Source organism: Lycorma delicatula, chromosome 1 (assembly GCF_047948215.1).
Source record: "Lycorma delicatula isolate Av1 chromosome 1, ASM4794821v1, whole genome shotgun sequence".
NCBI lineage: Eukaryota > Metazoa > Arthropoda > Insecta > Hemiptera > Fulgoridae > Lycorma > Lycorma delicatula.
The window spans coordinates 216306487-216332480 of NC_134455.1; the positions used below are offsets into that span (position 1 = coordinate 216306487).

At 28.4% G+C, this 25994-nt stretch overlaps 2 protein-coding genes across 2 annotated transcripts in view; one reads left to right on the forward strand and one right to left on the reverse strand.

Annotated features, from left to right (window-relative positions):
- The window catches only part of LOC142317756 (uncharacterized), a 461571-nt gene extending 441101 nt beyond the window's left edge, over window positions 1–20470 (reverse strand). The window contains exon 1 of the mRNA XM_075354305.1: window positions 20420–20470. The gene's annotated coding sequence lies outside the window, so the exon portion shown is untranslated. The remainder of the gene's footprint in view (window positions 1–20419) is intronic.
- The window catches only part of LOC142328480 (uncharacterized), a 506312-nt gene that overhangs the window by 260840 nt on the left and 219478 nt on the right, over window positions 1–25994 (forward strand). The window lies entirely within an intron of this gene.

Below are 25994 nucleotides of genomic sequence, written 5' to 3' on the forward strand. Positions count from 1 at the left end.
TCGTTTCAATTTTAAAAATAATTATTTCGTTAGTAAAATATATTTTACTTTTTAATTAAATTTTTTTATTCTATTCTGTTGGCGCCTTAGGCCACATCATTTTGAGTAGAATTTTTTTATTTACTTCCGTTTACAAGATTTCATCATTTTTTGAATTTCTCTTTCCCTTTGACACAACTGGTCTCATTTTGGACCCACACTCTGTGTTAATGTTTGTTGTATAGGTCATTTATTCCAATGCGTCTACGTCAGAAAAAAGTAATTATTATGGTGTATAATACCATAAAAGAAAATCATCGAAATACAAAGGATCAATATACGTACGTTAGTTTTATATTTTGTTTAACATCACATACAGGGTATGAGTTATTTAAACACAATATTTACATATATTTCTTCGTTTTAGTTTTACCTCGTTCATCGGCACATCTCATCTGTATTAGTTATTCAGAAATATTCTCACTTAGGTAATATTATTATTTCATTTCCAGTGCTATCAATGCATTTTCATTAATGAATGAAATTACATCCAATAATCTACATTTTTCGACTACACATTAGCTCTTGTAATCGGTCGGGTTAATTTTTTTAACCTCGGGTTTAATCTGTGAAATCTACTTTTTTTTAGGTATGTATTCAAAATATGCATATTTAATTCGATTGATGTGTGATAAAATTCTCATTCCTCTCGGATTATCTACCATAGCTTACTTTAAGTCGAAATTTTTAGTATAGCTTTTTATTTTTTGTTAATTTAATATAGTTTTACTTTTTGTTTAGCGTATAAATTACTGTAGAATAAACAGAAAACGGGAATAAAGTAGATTTCAACCTTATTTTTTTACCCTGGGGGGCTTTCGTTACATTTTTAAATTTCTTTCGGTTGTGGATAGCAAGAGTAGGCATTTCTTTTGCCGCAGTAATTAAATAACTGTTTCATAATTATCGGTGATGAATGTAACGCATTGGTTCTAAATAAGTGTAAATATTAATAAAACGTCGAATCTAACTTGTTTCATAGCTGTAATAAAAATTAAAAAAAAATTACAATGAAATTGTAAACCGTACGGTAAGAGTCTCGCAGATAAAATTATACTGACATCAAAAAAGGTGAGACTACATTTCTATTATCAAAATCTGTTATTTAGAATTTAAAAAAAAAAAAAAATTAAATTTATAGACAATAGTTATGTTTAAGCGTTTTATATAATAAGCCAAAAACAGAAAAATTTATCAGAAACCTCTTACCAGCCCGATTTCATTTATTAAACAAACTCATATAATTAGCAGGGATAGTATAAAGTCTACCACAATTTTGGTTAAATTTGACCATTATAAATTTGCGACAACAAATTTATCATCTATTAGCGTTTATATTGCATGTTTACTTTTAGTAATTCTACATCTTTTCTACAATTACAATTTGTTTTGAAAGTAATTTTCACCTTATGTTTCACTACGACTCGTATTGTCTTTATTTTAAGTATTCAACATTATTTCAAGTTTTTAACTTTTCAACGTGATGAAAATTCGGTCTTTTCATTGAATGTATATTTTAACGTAATATTTTTACTAAAAGGTATAAAGAGAAAAACCAAGAAATTCGTTTTGCATTAATTTGTTTCATATTCTGGTATTTTTTTAGCAACAGATATATTGATTATTTATTTACCTAGTCTTACTTCGTTAATTACCGTAATTTTTATATATAAGAATACATACAATTTATCGTAGTTTCTTGACGTTACATATCACATTTTTTATCATAAAAAATGTGATATGTATACATATCACTTTTACAAAAATAAATACAATTCTTATGATTATTCATTGTTTAATAAATTAAATCGGGCCGGTAAGAGTTTTGTAACAAAATTTTTGCTTATTATATGGAATGCTTAAACACTTTTTATTATCTAATTTTGTATATCTATTGTCTATATATTTAACATGTATTTTTTTTAAACAAAATTCTAAATTAATAGAAGATTTTGGTAATAGCAATGTAGTCTCTCACCTTTTTTTGATATCAGTATCATTTTATCTGAGAGACTTACCGTACGGTTTACAATTTCATTGTAATTTTTTTGGATATCACTGCGTTTCGTTAGATTATTCTTTTTTTATGAATTACTGATTGTTATCTTATGAATTTATTATTAAAATTTATTGCCTTAGAATAAACAAATTGAATTTCCCGCCCTTTTTTTTAAGTCATACATTCACTTCATACCATATTTTTCCGTCTTTAATAAAACTAGTATAATGAGCTTCACAAATCGAAGATCCGTAATATAACATCGCACTTATTACTTTGTAAGTGTAACCCTCGATTTTTAACGTATCTGTGGAAATACTTTTTATATTTTATTAAATGAACTATTTTTTTATTTCTCCATCAAATAGTTCGATTGTTAATAGCTCAATTGTTAAGACTCAGTTTCGTCGCATCTTGTTAAACATTTATTTAAGAAGGACATTAAAATTTAAAGGTCTTTCGATCAGTTCACAAACTCCTTTCGGATGTACTTGGCTCCTGTCGGCTACACAGCTACGGACGCTCACACAGCTCCTGACGGTACTCTACATAAGCCGGCCCCGTACTACATTCATTTAGTCTTTTTCTAATAGCCTTCATGAACTCAACGTAAAATTACATGTACGGTTCAATCATATTACATATAAACTTACAAAAAATAATATTAATTGTAGAACAAAAATTTTACCAGTCGAATATATTTCTGTTGTATGTAACAAATCTTTGTTGCTACATTTGCAACATTTTCTTACTGTTCGTGTTTTTTGTGTTTTATTAGCAGCCATAATCTCTTGTGTAATAAACTAATACTTTTATTTTTTTTAATGAAGTGATGAGAATTAAAAAAATTGTTTCATTTTCAGTACTTTCATTTACTATTAAAACAAGCTGTAGTGTATTATTTTCTTTTAAATTTTATTATTTCAAATACATTATCAAGTTTTTGTACGCTACCTAGTACTATCAAGTACTGCGACTTAACAGCGCAATTCGTACCACATTTGCAACATTTTCTTACTGTTCGTGTTTCCTGTGTTTTATTACCAGCTATAATCTCTTGTAAACTAATATTTTATTATTTTTTTAATGAAGTGGTGGGAATTAAAAATATTGCTTCATCTTCATTACTTTCATTTACGTAAGAGTATTTACTATTAAAACAAGCTTTATTATATTTTCTTTTAAATTTTATTATTTCAAGTACATTATCAAATTTTTGTACGCTATGTAGTACTATCTATCAAGTACCGCTACATATCGGCGCGATTCATAAATCCACCTTTTTGAGGAAAATGACATATTCGAGTCCCGCGGTTCATCAAATGGAAGAAAAAAAACGTTGCCTAACAATATTCGAGGTATTTTTTGAAAGTATTCTTTATTAAAAATCTAATTGAATTGAAATATGTTTTCATGCTTATTTTTTTAATTTTTTCTCCTCGTTTTCATTTCACTTTTAGGTTAGGTCATGTTTAAAACTGTAAACGTAGTTCGTTGACTTCGCCGTGCCGTTCAGTTCTGCGGACTCTACTGGCGAAGTTTGAACGAACTTCTTGATAACTTAACGATTATTCTACTAAAAATGAAATGTTAATTTTTTTTGCTCTATTGTTACGAGGGGTTTATTGATATAAGTGTATTGGATTTAAAAAATAATAATTATGAATTATTTTAGTTTAAATTTGGCCCCGTCATTCCCATAGTAAATGTGTTAACCTTATTTTGTAAAGTATTATTAGGAAAGAAAAATTAGATTAATTTCTTGTATTACTCTAACTTTCTTTACTTTTATTATGATTGTATTGAGTGTACTGCATCTGAGGTGCAATAGTGCATCTGCTCTCTTTTTGTGAAAGAAATGATTTTCTCTATAGTTAAGTCTTTGTTGAACAGAGTAATAATTATGGTATTAATTTGTTGTGCTGAAAATCATCTGATTTTCGGTTTATCATTGTGATTTGCGATGTCATAGCGATGAATGGAAAAGACAAAGAAACTTATTCCTTCATTTCTCTTAGTATCGAATGGGATGCTGGTCGTTCATAAGCAAGTTTATGTCGTTTCCGTCAGCGGTATTTGTTTCATGTCGTCACCAAATACCGTTTCGTTTATGGTACCTAACATTGGCTCCAAAGGAATTTTTCGGTCTCACTATTCGCTTTTTTATGTTTTTTTATTGTCATCAAATCTTTTGCTTTTTAGATATGTTAAATAAATGTTTAATTTACCGAGTTTTAACATTTAAACAATTTATTCATTATTAATATTAGGCTCTGAAATGAAATAAAACTTTAATTGAGTTCATTTAAAAAAGAAATCTGATGGGGATACCGTATGACTTCCTTGTACGCCTAAAAAAAATTACATATACACATTTTTTGTTACACTTCATTTAAACTTATTTCATTTGAAAGTGAGATAGATCCTCCTCCAATTCTTTAATATATATATATATATTTTTTTTTAAATATTATTTGAATTCAAATGTCAACGGTAATTAATAAAATAATTTTCATCAATCACTTTAAATTGAATACAATTCAAAAATGTACAGTTAGTATCAACATAACATTGTATTTTATTATTCTGTCAAATAATTAAATAAAATGTTTTTTTAAAAATAAATATATAATTTTAGAAAATTTCTGCTAAGAAAATCCAAAATTAATACGATTCTAAATTATAATTTTCTATTAATATTAAATAATCAGATATAATATACTCGGTTATTACCAACTACATTAAATTATTCTAAATATCTATTGCCCAGTCGATTGCAATAAAAAAGGGAGGCGCACAATTGGATGTTACAACAGTTCTAAATACAAAATTTCAACATTCTACTGCTTGAGTTATGCGATATACATACGTACGTACAGGCGTCACGCAGAAAAACTAGTCAAAATGGATTCAGGGATGGTCAAAATCGATATTCTGTAAAAATCTAAAAACCGAAATTTTTTGCGAGTACAGTACTTCCTTTACTTCGTACAAAAAAGTAAAAAAAATGTTGAAGTTTTACAAATTTAATAATAATTATTGTTATGTGTAATAAATAATTTTTTTTATTGAAAAATTCTTTATGTTTGTAAATTTTTTTCTCATGAAGACACACACACACACATACACACATTTGTTTATAAGCTGCCTTAGAATTCAAAACGATTTAAACGTCTGAATTTAACATCATAAAAAATCTTTTATAAAAAAAAAGTTGATTTGTTAGAAGTCTTCTTACTTTCTTTTCTTATTTACATGTTTATCAAATATGTCTTCTCATTTTAAAATGATACGTGGCTATTTTAGATTCGGACAATCGAATAAGTCGATTTTGGAGTAGCTAATTCAATCAAAATTTAAATTGATGCAATTAAAAAGTAAATTCCGTAGAATTACTGCGATAAAAAATTTATTTTCCATTTTTTAAGCTGTTTCTTTTTAAATAAATTCACAACTCTCTCTTTTCCTGTTTAGCCACCGGAACTACCGTAAAGTATTTCTTCCGAGGATGAATGAAGATGATATGTATAACATGCAAATGAAGTGTGTAGTCTTGTACAGTCTCAGGTCGACCATTCCTGAGATGTGTAGTTAACTGATTCCCAACCACCAAAAAACACGGTATCTACCATTTAGTATTCAAATCCGTATAAAAGTACCTTTACTAGTATTTGAACCTTAAAACTCTCGACTTCGAAAACAGCTGATTTGCAATGACGAGTTTACCACTAGACCAACTCGGTGGGTTTACAACTACAATTTTTTTTCTTTTTTATAAATAAACATGTCGGTTATAAGTCACAATATTGTTATGAACACGTATATGACTTATGGACAATGTCATAAAACCATTCACGGGTGGACTCTGGCGTATTTAGCTTATTATGAAATATAATACAGTTTATAAGAAGAATAAAATTTTAGCTACTATTATGAAGGTAACAGGTAACAAAGGATACTATTATTAATATTAAATTTTAAGCTTAGCAAATCACAATTCCACCTTCGGTTTACCTGTCCTGTTGTAGTGACAGGGTTTGCCCGTTTTTAAAGACGGACAAATGATAAATAAATTTTCTAAGCCATTAGTGTAATATTTGGAGTAAATGTCATTGACTTTGCATTTGAAGGCCGTCGTGAATGTTTATATTTGAGACGTATGTTAATGTATCTACAAATAATCTTATTGTTTTAGTTTAAAAGCATATTTTCCTCTTTTTTTGTGTAAATTAACTGTATATTTATTTATTTATTTTTATTATCGGTATTCGAGAGATTTTTTCATGGTTGAAATTTTAACAGTATATTAATTTTAATTTTTTGAAGTACACGTTTTCTGTGAAGTTTAAAGTTTACAAAAGTTTAAAATTTTAAGGAAAACTAACAAAATTAAAGGTGTACAAGCGCCATTTCCTTGCCTAGTTCTCTAAACGAGAGCGACTAGAGATAACTCTACCGGTGTTAGTGGTATAGTAGTATAGTTGAGTTAGTACCGTTATAAAGTACCGCAATTCGTTGTCCTGATAATCTTTGCGTTAAAGAATTGTTGTCTGTTTACTTAAAATAGATTACAACCTATTCTTAGTAGCAGTAAAACCTTTCGTGTTTTCTGGTCTTTGTTGTGCACATTTCTTTTACTAACGTAGTATTATATTATTAAGCTGATTAAAATCTCTATAAAAATGTTAATCTAATTCTGCGGAAGTTAATCTGTTTATTTCTGTTTTGACTGCCTTAACTGAAAATTCAATTGAAATTAGATTTCTAATCAATTTTTTTTAAAGGTTCTGTGGTTGACAGGATGAAGTAAAATTCAAATTTAAGTTGTTTTTGGATTAAATAAATCATTTTCTAAAAGAAAAAAAAATTTCTGGAAATTTAAATATTGGATTTATTTTTTTACTGATTACATATATTAAAAGAAAGAAAAGTTAAAATGTTGACGGAATTCGATAATTTCTTAGTAACTTCTTAAAAAGTTTTTTAATTCGTTTCAGTTTAATATAGTAACATATTAAACATTTTTCGTTAATATTGATGTGCATATTAGTGAAATATATTTAAGTAAATGATGACTAATTATAGAACATTTGAATGCTGGAGCATTAAAAAAAATATCTTACGTGGATCGCACATGACTTCTTGTATCCCTATTAAATTACATGTACTCATTTTATTTTTTTAATTTTTTAATTTTTTATTTTAATGAAAACTACATAAAATTTTATTTCATTAACTTCTAATATTTTTTATTTTTTTTTCATAGTTATCATTGAATTATTTATCGTAAAACATTTTTTACAATCAGAGGTTAATAATTATTAATAAATCAATACATTTAAATTTTGAAAAAAGTTAGAAAAAGAAAAAAGGAGGTGAAGTCTGATTCGAACCGATGTCCTTCCCCTTGTAAGATCCAAATATTTAAATAATTAAAATTTTATTTGGATATAACTCTGGAACCAATGAAAATAAGTACCACAAAGTATATCAAGTAGTAGTATATCGTTGAAAAGCTCTCAGTGAGGGCTTATTTCTTCAGTTAAGAATAATTCCCAATTCCAAAAATGTTTTAGAATTTTGGGCTTTTTTGGACACTTTTGGTTCAGTTGATTGCAATCAAAAGGGGAGGTGTACAACTAGATGTTACAACACTCCCAAATCCAAAATTTCAACATCCTACAGCTAATAGTTTTTGAGTTATGCGAGATACATACATACGTACAGACGTCGCGACGAAACTAGTCAAAATGGATTCAGGGATGGTCATAATGGGTATTTCCGTTGAAACCTGAAAACCGAAATTTTTCGCGATCGTAATACTTTACTTCGTACAAGGAAGTAAAAAACAGTAGTTATTTATTAAATTGTGTAATAATTACACTCTTATAATGAAATTTAGGGAAATTATTTATAATTAAGTAATTAATTTAAATTTACAGAAAATTGCTTTAAGTTATTTTTTATTACACATATTCCAAGAGTTCTTTAACGTTGGTGTTATTATATCTGAACACAACAAATTTAAGACCGACGAATTTTAGAGCAAATACGGTTATTCTATTATCATCTATCATAATTTTTTTTGTCATTCATTATTTACACTTTTTTCTTAATTTGGATATTCAGTTTTTGTAAATGTTGTAGATGCGCAGCCTTGGAAGGAGAACCCGTTTCTTATATTATTTGCAGAGAAGTTAATTATTCTTTCTAGAATTCGTAATTAGTGAAATTTATTAAAATTCTGTACAGTATTATCAAAATAGTAACTATTTGTTGGTTGCTTTTTAATATAAGTATATTAATAAAATAAGTAATTATGTCTGATTCGTCCTAAAAAAATTTAGAATTTTTTGAGCGTGTATAAAGATTGCCCACGAGATATGTTAACTTACTTTTAGGGTATAACAACATTATTTTTTGAAATTTTTAGGAATTATTTAAATTCATCCGATTATGATTTATATAAATTAATATTTATTTTTTAACGCCTACTCGGTAAAGGCACTTTTATAATTAGTTGTTCACCAAAGAAAATGGATAGTTGTTTTAACAATTTGCCTCGCTCTTTATTTTGTTGAAAATACATAAACATCTAAGGGAGAAGCGGAATTAATCAAAGTTGCTTTCTCTGAGAGAAGTGATGTTTTATATGTAATGAATAAAGGAGGGTGTCATTTCTACCATTTATTGTCAACTGAATTCCGATGGGTGATTTGCAACACTATGTCCACCTTAGTGTAAGAAAACAGGTGAAACCTCTTCAGTCGTCACTTTTCCAAATACGCTTGCATTGTATGCTTGTTACTTTTGTAACAATTTAAGTGTCACTTAACTGTCAATTTAAGGAATGAATATTGTTTCATGTCAATTTTCTTACTTCCGTATGGTTATGGCATTTAACGGACACAAATACTATTTTACTAGAAAAAATGTTAGAATTTTTCCGGAATTGAAGCAGAACAGTAGTATATTACATTGTTCATTTGTCTAGTTTTTAAATAGTGTTATTGTCGGTAATAAATAGAAGGCCATGGGAACAAATTTAATTAACGTATAAAAAACATGATTAAATTTTTTCTAAACGTTGAAAATATTTTCTCTCTTTCCTACCCCGTAAATGGCATTTAACGGACACAAATACTGTTTTACTAGAAAAAATGTTAGAATTTTCCCGGAATTGAAGCAAAACAGTAGTAGTATGTTGTTCATTTGTCTAGTTTTTAAATAGTGCTGTTGGTAATAAAAAGAAGGCCATGTGAACAAATTTAATTGACGTATTAAAACATGATTAGATTTTTTCTAAACATTGAAAATAGTCCGTTCTCTCGCTATCCTTCTCCGTATACATTTTAAATTTCTTATACTATTATCTTGTTCCTAAAGTAAATTTTAATATCGATCGGCAAATTACCTACGCACATTCAGTTTGTGTGAATATTTTTTCTTTATATATCTATTTTTTATTACTTCTGTTTTTATTGAAATTCTCGTTACATTAACGTTCGTAACGCACTAGACAATCGGTTACTAGCGACCGAGTCGACCAAAATGAGGGAGGGAATAGAGCAAAGACCAAATTGGTCTCTCAGAATTTGTTAGCATTGCATAAAACGGTCAGTAGAATGGACGTCGAGGAAGTAGGTGAAGTTATTAATAAATATTTAAAAACGAAAATAAAAGAAAATAACGATTGCATCCTTTATTGGAAGAACGTCGAAAAAAATAAATGTTTTCCTATAAGAAGATAAATGTTTTAATTCTGTAAGAATGTCTATAAAATCGTTTGATGATTTGTTAAATATATTGAGATCATCAATAAGTGGCAGAGATACGAATTTGAAATCTTGCATTTCTCCTGAAGTAAGATAAGCGATGCGACCAGCCGGCGGATCATCTATCGTAATTTTGCCGCTCATCTATCTTGGTCGGCGGAAAGTTGTCGGTTGCAGGGACCAAGTGCGCATACACTCTATTAAACTTTGAGTTTAATGGTTGTTGTCAATTTGTTCGCCGCGCCGGCAATGAGTGCCTGCTGCGTAACGAGTCTAAGAATTAAATGATGTTCTCTTCTTGTTTACAATATTAACCTTCTTTCGAATAGACGCAATTACTAAATAGTTTTAAACAGCTTAAAATGCTTGGAATTATTATTATTTAATAATTTAAACATTTAACTTCGGTAAATTAAATGTTCTATGTACGTATTTATAATTATTTTTCTCTAACGTTTATAAAAGTGAATCACAGCTTTTGATAAAAAAATTAATTTAAATTTCTAATAAATAGTTTTTGCTATATTCTTTTACCCATACGTAAAATATATGTCTTTTGTTTGCCATTTCACATTTTGCATTTTTTAAAAATTTAATTAAGGCGATAACTTGTAGCCACGTATCAGTAATTTTTTCATCTGTGTGTGTGTCTGTGTGTGTATATATATAATGTTGTGGTTTGTATAGCTCATAATAAACCTACTATTGTAGGATTTAATAACCACAAAAAGAAATATATTGGTCGCCGCTGGTTTCTTTCCTAAGCTTTTTCATTCAAAGATGATATGCCATGTTACATATCCCATAAGCTTAGCTTTTTATCTTCATCATCTAGATTAGTCTATTTTCATTTATTTCTGTTGGCAAAAACGTTAATTTTCGTGTCAATCCAAATGTTTTTTGTTATCCTCTATCCAAATCAAGTAATTTATCTGGTTCTAGCTTTCCGATTTGCTCCCGTTTTTCAGCACAATCCACCTGAATATCTAAACAAATTTTTCTGCGTTACAGTACTCAGGTGTCGATTAATTAGTTGATTCATTTTCTTTTGGAATGCTCGTCTAGTTTATTACATTCTTAACATCGCGGAGGTATTCTTATCACGTATTTTTTCTCCAAGCAAGCAAAATTCTTTGACCCCGTCAACTTTTTGATCAGCTATTCGTTCTCTGTATTTCGCTTCATTTATCACCATAGTTTATTTCTATTTTTTTTTTTTTATATTCACCTCAAATTCTACAACTATATTTTGTAAGTTCCTGGTTCATCTATTACTTTTACTCTATCCGTAAAGTGGATAAAAACATTTTACATTAATTTTGATTCATTTATATCGATTAATTTCTCTTTCTTTTAGATCGACTCTTTTCTATTAGTGATGGTAATTTTTGTTTCTAACTTGACGTAAGATATTTTATTCGTTATGAATCATCTTTCGCAACAATGGCAAAACGATTTCGTAGACCCCGCGTGCAAATTTCGCGTCTTCGGTTGTAAAAAAAAACGCGACATCAGCGCACGCAAAGTAGGTAAGGAGATGAAATTTCCGTTAAATTAAGTTCCTCATTTTAATATATAAAAAATGTAATATCGCGTAGATATCGCCCTCTCGACTAAGCATCATTTTTCATGTTTTAATTTAACTTCAGTTGCCGAAGATTAGTTTTAAATTTTGGGCAATCTAGAAGAAGATGGTTTACAGTCCATTGCATATTACAATTCTCACAGTTAGATCAAGGAGACCCAAGCAGATGGATATGGGTTAATTTTGTGTCCTACCTTACCTTTTTAAAAATAAATTGTATGTAATTTTTTAAACATTATGTGTATCGTAATTTTCCTTTAATTTCTAGAAAATGAAACTTTTTAGACTAAATTTAAATAAAATACTTAATATTTTTATTTGTTATTTAGTTTCTAATTGTACTAACTTTTTTAAATGAAGTAATGTAAAATTTACTTTCAAAACTGCGTTTTTCATCTGTCTTCATGTGTTTAATATTAAAATAAAATTTAACCCTTTTTTTCTAATTTTCGATAATTTATATTTTTGTTACATTGAAATTTGTAGACAGTTTTCATGAATTACATCAAGAAAAATCATTAAAAAAAAATATTTTTTAACATTAAAAAAGTATAATATATTTTAAACGTAAGAGATTCCGTTTTTTTTTTTTTTATTCAAAATTGATAATTTATGTCAACCTGTTATTTCTGTACTTTTTAAAAAGAAACCTTTGTAAGATGACATTTTTAGCAACATATGTAGTGGAAGTAAATATTTTTTCTTGTTTGTTCCGTTTCATGAATAACTGATCATGAACGTTCCGAACTGTAAAAAATTGGCTTTCCACCAACTACATGAAATACGTAATGTTCATCACTAAACATGAGGGTAGAATGTGGAAATGTATTTGTTTGAGTAGACTACATGTTCAATTTACATTTTTCACAAGTTAATACCTAGTTTTGACTTGCGATTGTATCTGTGCACTAATATTTATTGGTTTTACAGCTTGTTTACTTTTCACTTGTATTAATTAATCATGTAATTCGAATGTAAAATTGAATTTATCTCAGTTTCATCTCCGAATCAGAATTATTCTTAATGTTAACAATTTGTTCTTTTTTAGTAGATTTCTACAAACAATTGAAAGTTTGATGATTTTAAATCCGTGTTTCTAGATTTTTCCATACTTCTGTTTTTTCCCTTTATGTACTGGAAAAAGGCTAGTAATAATAAAAATGTCTGTCCTTACCTTTAATGTTTTGAAAAATTTGATGGATCTTTTTTTTTATTATATTCTTATCGCTTAAATATGGTTCCATAATTTTTCAGAAAAAAAAAATTACAGCACCCGTCGGGCTGTACGTGATCGTTACGATGTAATAGAAGAATCGCCGATCCAGTTTTTAGGAATCCTTTATCGTTGGAAAGGAAAATATCGCTGAGTTTAATATTTTATCTCTGAGTTAGAAAATGTAAATATTTCCGAAAATTACCTCGCGGATGAATTAAGATATTTAAATAAAAATGTGATTAATTATTTTTGGTCAGTGCGGCGGCCATATACATTTATCTCAGAAGAAAATGGTTAGCCGACCCGTTGTGTTGGGCGTTGCGATTCTCATTTTGTTACGTGATAGTTTTTCCTGTGGAGAAAAAAATATCTTTTACCTTAAAAGATATTTTTTCCATGTACCACTTCTTATTCTACGTATTAAAAGTTAGTTATAATTATTATATACATTTTCTTATTCAGGTTTTGAAAACGGAAGATACTATTTATATAATCGTTCATAAGAAAAATAGCTGTTTTTTTTTGTAAATGGAAAACTGTGAAAAAACACACAAATTTGGGGAGGATAATGAGAAAAGGTTAATAAAATTCCGCCGTTAATATGGCATATTTTTAGATATTCTGGGTGTTTCACGCGTCATAAATTCAAATTACGACGAAAAGTATTGAATATAATATTTTTTTTTAGTTTTTCTGTAATTTTTTGGAAACAAATTCAATAATGAATTAATATTTCACTGTTGCACAGAAAAGTGATTAGGGAATAAATTAATACTGACGTATTTTTTTTTGCCTTTGTTAATAAAGCGACTAATTACTTTTCAAATACATTACAAAAGGTAAAGCGACTGTAGAATGTAATTATTAGAAAAGACGGTATATTTTAAATTAGTTGAACCTTGCTTGTAAAAAAAACTTATCGATATGTATTTCATTAGAAAGGTTGGTTGGGTATAAAAAATCTCAAAAACGTGCGGAGAGGCAGCGCCACCCTCTCTGTTATTTGAAAACCACTTCAGTCGTTCTTCTTTTCTTATTTAGTACTCCTTTATAAATTGTATAGGATCATATTAATAAAGTAAAGCGTTGGAAATTTTCTGCAGAATCTGAAAAGGCATAATTTTTGCCATTTTATAGCCCGTTTGATTTATATAAAAAAGGTTTTATTATGTGAACAAAAATTAAAACCCACTGAGTTTGTTATAAATTTTGTAATTATTGTATATATAAAATCTCTGTCCTTTTATCTATAAAAAATTTTTTCGTGCGGTTTTCTTGTTCTAATGAAAACATTATATAATTGTAATTGGAATTAGTACAGTTCTCAACAACATTTGTGTAAATTGTTTTTAAAATTTCTGACCGTGGATGCTCACTTTTATTACCACCCTTGATAATCCTTCGGATTTATTTGTGGTCCCGACAATATAAAGCACAATTTTGTTCCTGCTGTAATTTAATGATTACTTTTGTGATTAGGTATTATATTTTAGTGATAATGTTGGTATTTAAATTAAAAAAACGTTTACGATGTAGATGTATGATCAAATTGTTATTGTTGAGCTTAATTACATATATTTATTAAATGTATTTATCAATCTATACGTAATTTATTACTCTCATTGTTTAATAAATATCTGGTAATACTGTTTGCCGTTAAAATTGACCTTTTAGAGAATTCTTTAAGCGGGTAACTTCTTCCCGCAACCTTCTTATCTGTTCTGTATTATCATTGTCATTAATGTAGTAGCCATGTACTTCTTTTTACGAAAAAACAAAAAGGTTTCTTTTGAAAACGTCGTAAGCTTATGAAGTTCCGAGTCGTTTCGTGCGGTTTATTTTGAATTAATAGAATGTTGGCATTAGCAATTAACCACCTATTAAAAATAAAATCGTTGTGGATTGATCAACAGAAAAATGATAATCCTTGAGTTTGTTATTGCTTAAAATAGGAGTATTATCTTAACTAAAATTACAGAATTTTGTTGGACATTAATAGAGAAAAAGTTTTATTAAAATACACATAACTTGCGTTTAAACTCTGAAACCTTTCTCTGTACAAGAGACATGTTTAACCTTACGTAATTAATTAAACAATGGAATATTCTTACTTACTTCAGTTAAAACTATTTTATTTACACGCAGTAATAGCGAAATCGGATAAGCGTGCAACCATTTTTCTTTCCTTGTAACTTTTTTTTTTTTTTTTTTTTTTTTTTAACAAAACTAAAAAAGAAATGTTATCATGCTTTTTTATATTATCATATAACAGCTACCTTCTCCCACATTAATTTACTTACTACTTGTAGGTACAACCTACATTTCTCATTGTTAATAATAAAAAAGTAATAACTTGCTTGATATCTCTAATATATGACCTGTAACAGGTCATTGCCCTGACAATAATTTCAAAACTGTGTTGTCTACTTATATTCTGTAATACGTAGATGCTTTTTGTTAATTATATTATGTATTTACTCCTTTCATTGGTGTAAAGCAACACCTGCTGTACTGGAGAAAAGTACCTGAATTTTACCTATTTCACATTACAACCGTAAGCGAATGTTGTACGGATTTAGAACCGAATAGCTTTAAAAGTACGACTCGATTGGTAAATTAGTTAAAAATTTACATCCAAATTTTCAGTGGTTTATTCGATATGTGAGATGTTCAACTTGTTTTTATTGATATGAACGCAAAGATATTTTAATTTTAGTATTTATATTTGGAAGATGCTGCATAGTCATAACAGTTGTCCGTTCAGAAAATAACGTAAACGGGACGTTAACTATATGATTATTATTAATTGGCGTACGTATTTCATTCTTGTGACTTTTATTAAGTATTTTCAACTTTTCTCGTATTTCTGTATTTGTAAGCTTTGTATTTATGCCGATACGTGTAGAATGCCGTCAAACTTTAAACACATCGTAGGGGTTGTTTTGAAGTTAGTGTTTAAATTTAGAAGTTTCGTAAAACTACGTTGGCATGTAATTTAATTTGATGATTTTTAAATCGGTTCTTACACAGGGTAAAACAGAGTGGAAAAAAGTTGAGAGTTGATTTCAAACTTTACTGGGCCAACTTTACACCTACTTGTGTAGGTGTACCTTCTTAAAATAAGAAACTGCATTTTACTATCTGTATTACTCTTTTTGGCATTAGAAATTTAGCGGAACTAGTTTCTTGTAATAACTTGTTATAAAAGTATTTTAATCATTAATTTATTATATTATACTTTGCGGTAATTTGATTCTGTTGTAATTTCTGCTCTTCTTTTTTGTATTTCTCTGTTTTATTCTATCTGTTTATTTTTTGCAGGTATTGTTTATACGCTTTAATGTGCTGATCGTTATTTCTAGGCCGATGTCAGTGTTTATAATTGTTTAATAACTACGTAAATTAAGAAAAAATATTTAAGGAGGTTAATTCGGTTTATTCCCTATATTGAACGTCCTTAATCGTTAACCTGAATCATGCAAATACTATGTTAAATGCTATTTTTTACAACTATTTTTATCAAAATTATAAACTGTCCTTTCACATGCTAATGTTGCATTTAATGCTTCAAAATCTTTGATATATGTCTCAATCGTTCTTCTGGATGATTTGAGCGACTGACGTTCGTTTATCGGAAGGTGGTAGAAGTACATGATTGTTGTTGTTTTAAATATTGCTTGACTAATCCAGCAATCATTTATTAGAAATGTACGCTTATGTGAAGAGAAGGAATTGGCACTGCCTATTAATTTTTTGGTATCATCTTGGATTGTAATACTTAAAAGACTGCATATGAATGACTTAAACCCTAAATGTAACAGTCTGATGATAGCGCTGGAAAAGTCAATCAAGCCTTCAGCCGTTAAGTCATACACGTGGTTCTCCTGTAAGAACTTCCTTTCTGTTTTTTCTGCCCATAATTTACTATAACTTTTCAATATGTAGTTTTAATCTTTTCAAATTAACTGCTAGGATTTAATTAAAATTGACCCCGCTAAAGTCATCTTAATTCCAAATAGATCGTAAGAACATTTATAAAAAAAAATCGACTGCCTATTCTTGGTGAGTTAATTATCGATATTAATGTAATAATTGTTAACTTCTTTATTTAACTTTAATAATGCCAGGATAGCCCGTGGATCAACATACATGGAAGCATCTTGTTAATGAAGTCAGACGACTATTGGCATCCACAGCAGCGTACGGGCTAGGAGTCGATCCAATCGAAACGCCAGCTAGAGATCAAAAGAAGAAGATTTAACAGATAGTTCAGATTTTACAAAACGATTAATTTGTTATCACTTTGTTTACCTTGTATATTTTTCATTGCTGTTACTTATTTGGAAAGGAAACTTTAAAGTAAATTTGAGTTTGTTTCCCATTAAAAATTAATAGTTTTCTAAAATCTTAGCCGTCGATCATTGTGAATATAAATGTAATAAAATTGATATTCTGATATATCCAAATTGGAATTCAGATTTTCTATCGACTTCATGTTTTAAAAAAATGTATGAATTACCCTGTCAATAAATTAGAGCATCCAGACTTGATCAGTGGGCATCGGACATTCTGAATGTTGTAACCCTTACTTTGCTAAATAACCGAGAAGGCGGTATATTAACATTAAATTTATAATAAGGAGGTAGAAGGCAGTACGGTGCTCTTAAAAACACAAATATTCCCCGTAGAAAATAGCTTGTGAATTAAAAAACGGGTAATCTTCAGAGTAACCTCATCCAGAAGCATGTTGCTGTCTCACTCTATTTCTGTGGCGGCCTGAACGGTTTTATTTTAAACTAATTCGCTATAAAACTTAATCGAATAGCTTGCCCGTGGTCGGATACTTTTCCTAGGAAATTACTGAAGCTCTTTTATGGAATAAATACTTATGATCGTCATTTTATATGAGAACCGATTTATAAATTAAGCAAGAAGAAATTCTTGGCCGTATTTTTTCCAGACTTGTTTACATTATTATTTTAATCAATATTCGCAGATTTTCTTTGAGAATTTTTTGTCAGAAAAACTATAGTTTAGCAGATACGTAATAGGTTTTATTTTGTGCGCTGAGAGAGAAATAACTGCTCCGCATATGGTATATTCAGCATTTAAAACTTTAAGTGATAATGAAATTTATTGTTCCTATTTGTTATTTAAAGGTTTTTTAATTAAATTACATTGTACAGTGCAAATGCATTGAAATCGAAAGTATAGTGCTGGTATATCTCTCTCAAGTATGTAAAAAGAAGTAGATTGATCTCAAACTCATTTGAAAATAACTAATAAATTTACGAATTCACTAAATGTTTTAACCGATCTCGTCGATGTTTTTTTTTTTTTTTTTTTTGTTCATATAAACAAGAAAATTGTTGTTCCATCAGTTATAATTGTTCATAAAAGTAGAAATTTTCCCTTTCCGGATAAGTAGTGGCCTTAATATTGATATTTGGTTCTAATCTACCTAACGGAACATCCTTATAATAAATCCTAATGTCAGAGCTGCGCTGATATATTTGGCGCGCTTTGTCAGTATTTACTTTCAATACGTATTTTAAATTAAAATAAGACGTATCTTAAAAATACGTATTTTTACTATTTATTTAAATATGGTATTTTATTAAATTGTAAACTCGATTACTCTCAGAAACCGTTTAGGTTTCAAGTAGAAAGTTTTTAAACGGTTTTTAAGCGTAAGCTGGTTTTCAAATTTATTAAAATAACCGTTTTTTTAGTGTGACGCTTTATTTTTGTACATTGTTTAATCCTAATAATAATAATTTTTAATATAGAATTAATTAATAACTTCCATTATATCGAGTTCTTTTTAAAATATTTATTATACTGCTTTTTTTCTAATAAAATATTTCCTTCATGTTGTTATTGTTGCCTTTTCAGAAAACATTTTAGTTGTAAATGTTTGCGTGAGGACGCGTGGACACGTGTAAATTTGTTTTAGCAATGATTTTAAACATGATAATTTCATTTCTACTAAATTTTAACGATTCATTTTAACCGACCGATTTAAGAAAGTATTTGTTATCGCATATACAGAATATAGTTCTGATTATTAACTTTAACACGTGCTACTATTAGCGGCTACCGACAACTTAACATTACTCTATTAAATTTTATTTCATAGAGGATCCTAAATCACGACATTCGTGAAATAATCGCTAGTTTATAAAATTCTGGCTTGCTTTTTTTGAAGTTATACTTCTTTTGGCAGGTTAGGAGAAACTGATCAGAATGTATTTTCAGCAAGTTACGGAAGTTGCACGCGCCGATGTAACACACCGTGAAGATTTGTGCAGATCCAAATTGGATTAGAATGCAGGTATATGCGTGTAGTGTCTAATTCAGTCAGTCGTTCAGTGAAATTAAGTGATTAGCACGTATTGTAAACATAAGAGATATTGAGTCGTAATAAATATATATTTGTGTTCACTGAGTTCTGAAGTCGGATATTTTAAACTGTGAATATTGTTGTTCATATTCATAAAACTTTATTTATATTGCAGCTTATATTTATTTATTTTATTTTTTTGTGAAAATTCTGTATCAAGATTTTAGGTATTGCAGTGTATATATATATTTTTTTTGTGAAAATTGTGATCAATATTTGAGTTTAAATGTAAGCATTATTTTATATGAATAAAATTATATTTTTTAATGACACAGAAAATAGCACACATCAGATAAATTCTTGATTTTGCATAAATAATTTTAAATTTACCAAATACAAAATTTTTGATAAAATACACTATTATAAAATAAAGCTATTTGTATCATATTTTTCATATCATAAGCCGCTGATAACCCTCGTGCCTATTCAATCATTATCCGAAGAATTAATGGAACTAAACTAATCGAAATATATTCCATGAACTTTGTTTTATATGACAACGAATCTTCATAATTTTTAAATTGTATAAAATAAATATTATTTAATTTAATTTAAATGCTATTTATTCAAACTTTTATTCATTGTATTTAATGCTGTCTATCGATCGTTTGACTCGGTTCAAATGCGTAAAAAAATTATTTTTTTTATTCACGCCAAAGAAATAAAACGTCTTACGTGCGTACATAAAAACACAAGAGCTTTTTTTTATTATTAATATTTAATTGTCGAACTATCTCCTGTCTCTGCCGTTTAGAAATGGAATTTATTTTATTCATATTTGCTTATTATCCCTCTAAATATGCCGGTAAATAACATTACAGTAATCAGTTTATCTTGTTTAAAAATCTCCTAAAGCAAAAACATAACTTCTAAAAAAAAATCATATCTTGTAAACAGCTGACTTATTATTTAACGTTAATAATACTGTCGGCTTGATTTAAACATTAAAATCAAAGTTGTAATTAAGTTATAGAAAAAAGAAAATTTAAACGTAACTTTACAGTTTCTGACATTCCTGCTAATACTCGTAAGGCTCACCGTCTTCTGCGTACTCTGCGTTTACACAAACCCTAGGAAGTACTGGAGAAATATGTTAGGCTGAGCTCTTGTGTATTCGTTTTTCCTTAATCAACGTTTATTACCGTATTATGATTGTTACACTACCGAATGAAAAAACTGTGTCATGAAATTAGTTTAACTTATCCTTTCCGCACTTAATAATAATTGGTCAGCCGGCCAGAAGCATGGCCGGAGAAAAGATTTTAATTGGATGTACTATTTTTGTTTTAAAGATTTTTAAATGAGATGTAAACCGATTAGTGAAACGTTATTTGTATATTTATTACTTCAATCGTTTTCTCTATTTATTTATTTATTGAATGAATGACATGAATTAATTTACCTTGTGCTTGTTATTTACCATCGGCTAAAACGTTTGTATTACGCATATCTGTACACAATGCTACCACTGCTACTACTAAGTAACTATTTATCGCTGCGAACGCTGTTATTTCATTCCATTAATCTATGAGTATTTATTAATAGATTTTGGCGTCGACCCAATTTTCTCTTCCCTCTGTTTTTATTTAAAATGTAGATATGGTTATTATTCGTATTTAAAATTATTATTATTATTGTAAAGAATTTAAAATTGCTGTAATAAAAAAGTTAAAAATGTTTTTCTCATTTATTAATCATTTTGTTAATTTATTTTCATAATTCGATTGAATTAAATTATTTGCAGTTAAAAAGATAATTTCCGTTTAGAATTTGAATTATATTTTAATATATTTTAATGAAAAACATTTTTATAGTCTTGATGAACTGCTAAGTTTGTTTGTTGGTTTTTTTATAGTCGCATCAACAATTAAAGTCATTAGCGACTTATCAGTGTAATATAACTGTACCGGCAAATTTTTAGTCTTGGACTACTCCTGAGACGTGTAGTTAATTGAACTGCTGTTATAGTTTTTAATCTTGTTACTTAGAAGTGTATTTTCATTAATCAGTTCGTTTTACCCTTGTGTTAACAACTCGTATGTAAAATGATTACAAAAAGATTATTTTTCTTTGGTAAATATTATAAAAATAATTCTTTCAATTTTGCAGTTGGGGAATTTGATGTAATTTTAAACTTATTAATAGATTTTCTGGTAGTAGTCAGTCGACATCGATTTAAAATTATACGTCGACTTATACATCGACTTTGCTAAAATTATACATTCATAAGTTTTTTATTCTGTTTAATCCTTGCTGATACCTGAATTTGTTGTTCAAATCGTGGTAAAAAGAAGTTTTCATTTGAATCAAGAAATTATTCTTATTGAATGTCCTTTAAGTCCAAATCAGTCCATACAGTCCCATCAGATAATGGTCGAAAGGAGTACTGGAATTTTGTAATAAAAAAAGTTATAAGTATTAATATATTTTTAATTTGAATTAATGTTTTCGGTTTTTATTTTTTTAAGCTTTTTATTCTGTTTAATTTTTTACTCCTTGTACGAAGTAAAGGAAGTATTGTGATCGCGAAAAATTTCGGTTTTCAGATTTCAACGGAAATATCCATTTTCACTAGCTTCGGCGTGACGTACGTACGTACGTATCTCGCATAACTCAAAAACGATTAACCGTAAGGTGTTGAAATTATGGATTTAGGACTGTTGTAACATCTAGTTGTGCACCTCCCCTTTTGATTGCAATCGACTGGACCAAAGTGTCCAAAAATGCCCAAAATATTTGGATTTTAACTGCAGTAATAAGCCATCATTGAGAGTTTTTCAACTATATATCATAAGTGGTACTTATTTTCATTGATCCAGAGTTATAGCCAAAGAAAAGTTTAATTAATGAAATATTTGGATCTTACAAGGGGAATGACATCGGTTGGAATCCGACTTCATTTCCTTTTTTTAAACTTTTTGTTTTATTTAAATATATTGATTTATTAATAATTATTAACTTCTAATTGTAAAAAAAATAGTTACGGTAAATAATAATTCAAAAATAATAATAATTATAATTAAAAAAAAATTAAAAAATATCAGAAGCAATTAATGAAGTTAAATTTTATGCACTTTTCATTTAAAAAATTTTTTATATGTAATTTAATAGGCGTTCAAAAGGAAGTCATGTGTCGTCCAAATCAGATTTTTTTTATTAAAAAAAAATTTGTTTTACGATAACATTTTCTCCTTTTATTACGTATTTAAATGTTAAATTGTACGCTATTTTTTCTTTTTCGTAGCTGCTACATACGACACCAAACATGAGTTCTTTTGAGATGCAATAACTAAGAAGTATACATTTTTAAAAATACTCGTCGTTTCTTTTGTTTGTATGCTAATATAATAATAATAATAATAATAATATATTCCGGTATAATTTTGTTATTAATTTGAATATGCTTAATTAGGAGTTTATAAATATTGATTAGATTAATTATTTAATAACAATGATTAGTAGCACTTTATAGCGATAATTAAAATTTAAATAGAAATATTTTAACGAATTTACTTGAAGGATTAAATTGCACAGTTTAATTTTGTATGAAAGTTCGTAATTAATTTACAATCTAAGGAAAAAGTCCAAATGTTGTAATTGTTTTATCGCCTTCTTATTTTTATAAGATACTTCTGTCGAAGTCTAGCTAAACGTATACTGTTCAGTTGAATATTTTCTTATGTAATTCTTATTCTGAAGACGAGCGACGGTACCCGATTAGAAAGCCTGAGAATTTTATTAGTCGGTTGATACCAATGTCTGAGGAAACTTATTTGTTATCGGCTGCATAAGCAAGTCGAAAAAATTTATCATAGGTAATCTTGTTGTTCCCATTCACGTGTAAAATGTTCCTATCGTAGGGTTATGAACAGGATGGAACCGCTGTCTGAAAAGGTCTTAAAAGTACTCATGTGAATGAAGCGCTTGTCTCATTCTACGCTTACTCCATCGTAATTCTCATTTCCTTACTAGCCACCTCTTTTCTTTGTAATTCATCCCTTCTTACCCGTTTGTGTTCCTGCAATTTTAGTTCAGACTCCGGAATTACGTTCGGATATGTCATCCGATTAGACCTTTATGAGATCTGGCTCAGGACGCTGTCCGAACCCGGAATTGTTTTTGTTGTACAATGACTACATAAAAGAAGTTGTCGAAGTGTCTATCTGACCCTTCTAATTTAACTTGGTCTTCTTACCTCTCCTAAAATAGATTAAAAGTTTCTTATCAACCGATGGTTTTTCTGAACTTCACGGATGTAATGGAGAACTGTTACAAAAAAAAATCTTTAAGGCAAAAGTGTACCGGCTATGGTGTTTTGAGCAAATAAAAGATCGGCTCCTTTCCTATCGTAAGCATCTGGCCAGCGATTGATTTAAAGGAAATTGTGTTTTACCGTAAAACACAGTGTGAAATTATTATAGCTTTCTGACCATAAAGTTGTTTACCAATATTAACAATTTTGTACAGTGTATTTGAATATATTATTTTTCTAAAATATTGGGTTTTATGGAGGTAACTAGTGACTTAGATGTCGTTTAAGTTTTTTCCTTGTTAGAATTCCCCCCCCCCCTAGATTCTGTATAAAAAAGGTGAGCTAAAAAGAAAATTACTGAACGATTTTGACGAATTGGGAACCCTTTTTGATTGGAACTCTCCTGACTTTAAACAAAGTTGAATGATGTGCATTATTTTCTGTGGGTTTTCCGTAAACCGTATGAATTTTTTTTTGTAATAATTGTTCATTTTAGGTTAGTCTATCATAATTGCTATTATAATAATTAAAAAAAAAACCTCATTAATTTTTCACTAAATTTTTGTATTAAACATATGTGTAATTCTGTCCTTTATTCTTCATTAGTAAGGTTAATAAATAATTAATCTGAACGGGTTAGTTCTTTATTTACGTTTACATCAAATGTATGTAAAATTTAATAGAATAGCTATTAATATAGTTCCCTGGAGTTGTGAAGAAGAGGATGAAGAAAAGAGGGATTTTAACACTCGCTTATTTTCCTTGTGCAGTGATCTAATGAGAGATGAGCTGTAATAGAATAATCTTTATGTGTTACTTATATCCGTTATTTTTTCCCACGTGTGAAAGAATTTTTAATATAATTTTCTATATTAAAAAAGCTCTTTGATTTATTCACATTGAAGATGTATAAAAAAAACCGAGAGTTAAAACTTTCAAGCGTGATCAATTCGAATAGTAGTGAACCGATTCGTCCTGGTTTTTCATTCGGGTTTACAGGTGTTGATATAAAAATAACTTGTTCATTAAAAGCGCTGTTTAATGACGGCGGTATAAAAGAAACGGTTCTGCTATTCTACGTAGTAAAAAATAAGTATTTGTGTATGGTGTTGCATACGTTCTATAGCTTATTACTATTTATATCTTATTAATGCCATTCTCTTTGTTAGTTAAGACTTTTCAAGTGCTTAAAACGATTTAATTGATGTACTGTTTTATAGTTTGTGTAATTATCCAATATTATGCAGCTTCTGTTACCGGTTGCTTTATGCATTTTTTGTAATTTCACTCAATATTTTTGCGGGAAATCATGAAATGTGAAATATAATTAGGAAAATTACATTAAATCAATATATTTAAACCTTTTGAATTTTTAATCCGATCAGAAGCTTAATCTTGAAGGTTGAAGCGGAGAGAAATTACTTCATTGAAGGAATGTTTAAAATAAATCTTTTTTTCTCTTTAGTTTAATTAGGATTTCTTTTGATTCGGTCATCTGTACTAAATACTGAGAATTACCCGCGTTGGTTTTATGTTTTTAATTAGATGAATGCCGGTGAGATTCTATTTGCGTGGAGGATCGTAATCGTTCAATACTTTCCAGAGGCCTAATATTAAATTAATCTTTCGCTAGATTTTTGATTTACAGTAAATGAAAATATCATTTAATTTAGGTCCTGAGATTTTCAGTCAGTATGTAACTGATTGATTTACCTGTTCAGAAATTACTTTTAAATATTTATTTAAAAATTATATCTTATTCCATTCCCTTTTTAAATGAAATTGTGCGGTTTATTAAAGCAATTAAAATATCAGTATTAACTTAATCATTAGCGAGTAACGAACACTATTTTTAAAATATAATAGTTTTAAAATCGATTTCGTTGGACGGTTATAATAATTAAATATTTTACGTTAATTAAACAACTACTTTATAGCGTTAGTTTAAAATTTAATGTTATTTATGATCTGAAGTAATTTTCGATTAGATTGCAGTATATTATATACCGGTTTCGGCTGATATTAACTCTCTACCGTCTTGTAGTCTTTCCGTCTAGTTTAGTGTTTTAATTTTTCATTGTGGAACTAAATTTTAAATGTCAGATTCATGTTTGCTTAATTTATCGTACTTGATATTTATTTAACTATCTATTGTTACTGAATTTTCGAATTCTGTAATCTGTGTAATTTGTGGTACACTATCACACAAATTTCTCATTACTGATTTTATGTTATTTTCTCCTTTTCTTCTAAAATTCCCCAGAGTTTAAACTTATATTTTCATCGGAGTTTTTTTCGGCTTGAAAGGGGTACCTAAAATATAGGGGAAAGTCAATTATTTTAAGAATTTTATTTAAGCTAGCGATGGTTTCTTTTTTTTTGTAAAAGTTACATCGACCTACATCAGTTAATCTTTGTTAGCTAACATTCCATTCGCGTTGTCTTTAAAGTAGTTTTCATCAGCGACTTCGATTATGGAGACTTTACGATTAAAATTCTTAAATTTTCATTCGGATAAGTAGTTAAAAAAATCGCTTAATTAATAAAAGTAATTCTTATAAAGTAGTTACTCTTATTAATTTTAACTAGATAATCAAACGTGGCTGTGAACTTACAATAGAAATTTTTATTCTCAATTTAATATTTTTAAGAACACGACAGTGTGTAGACTATGCAATGATTATTTATTGATAAATTAAAGTAATTTCCCAATACATATTCCTGA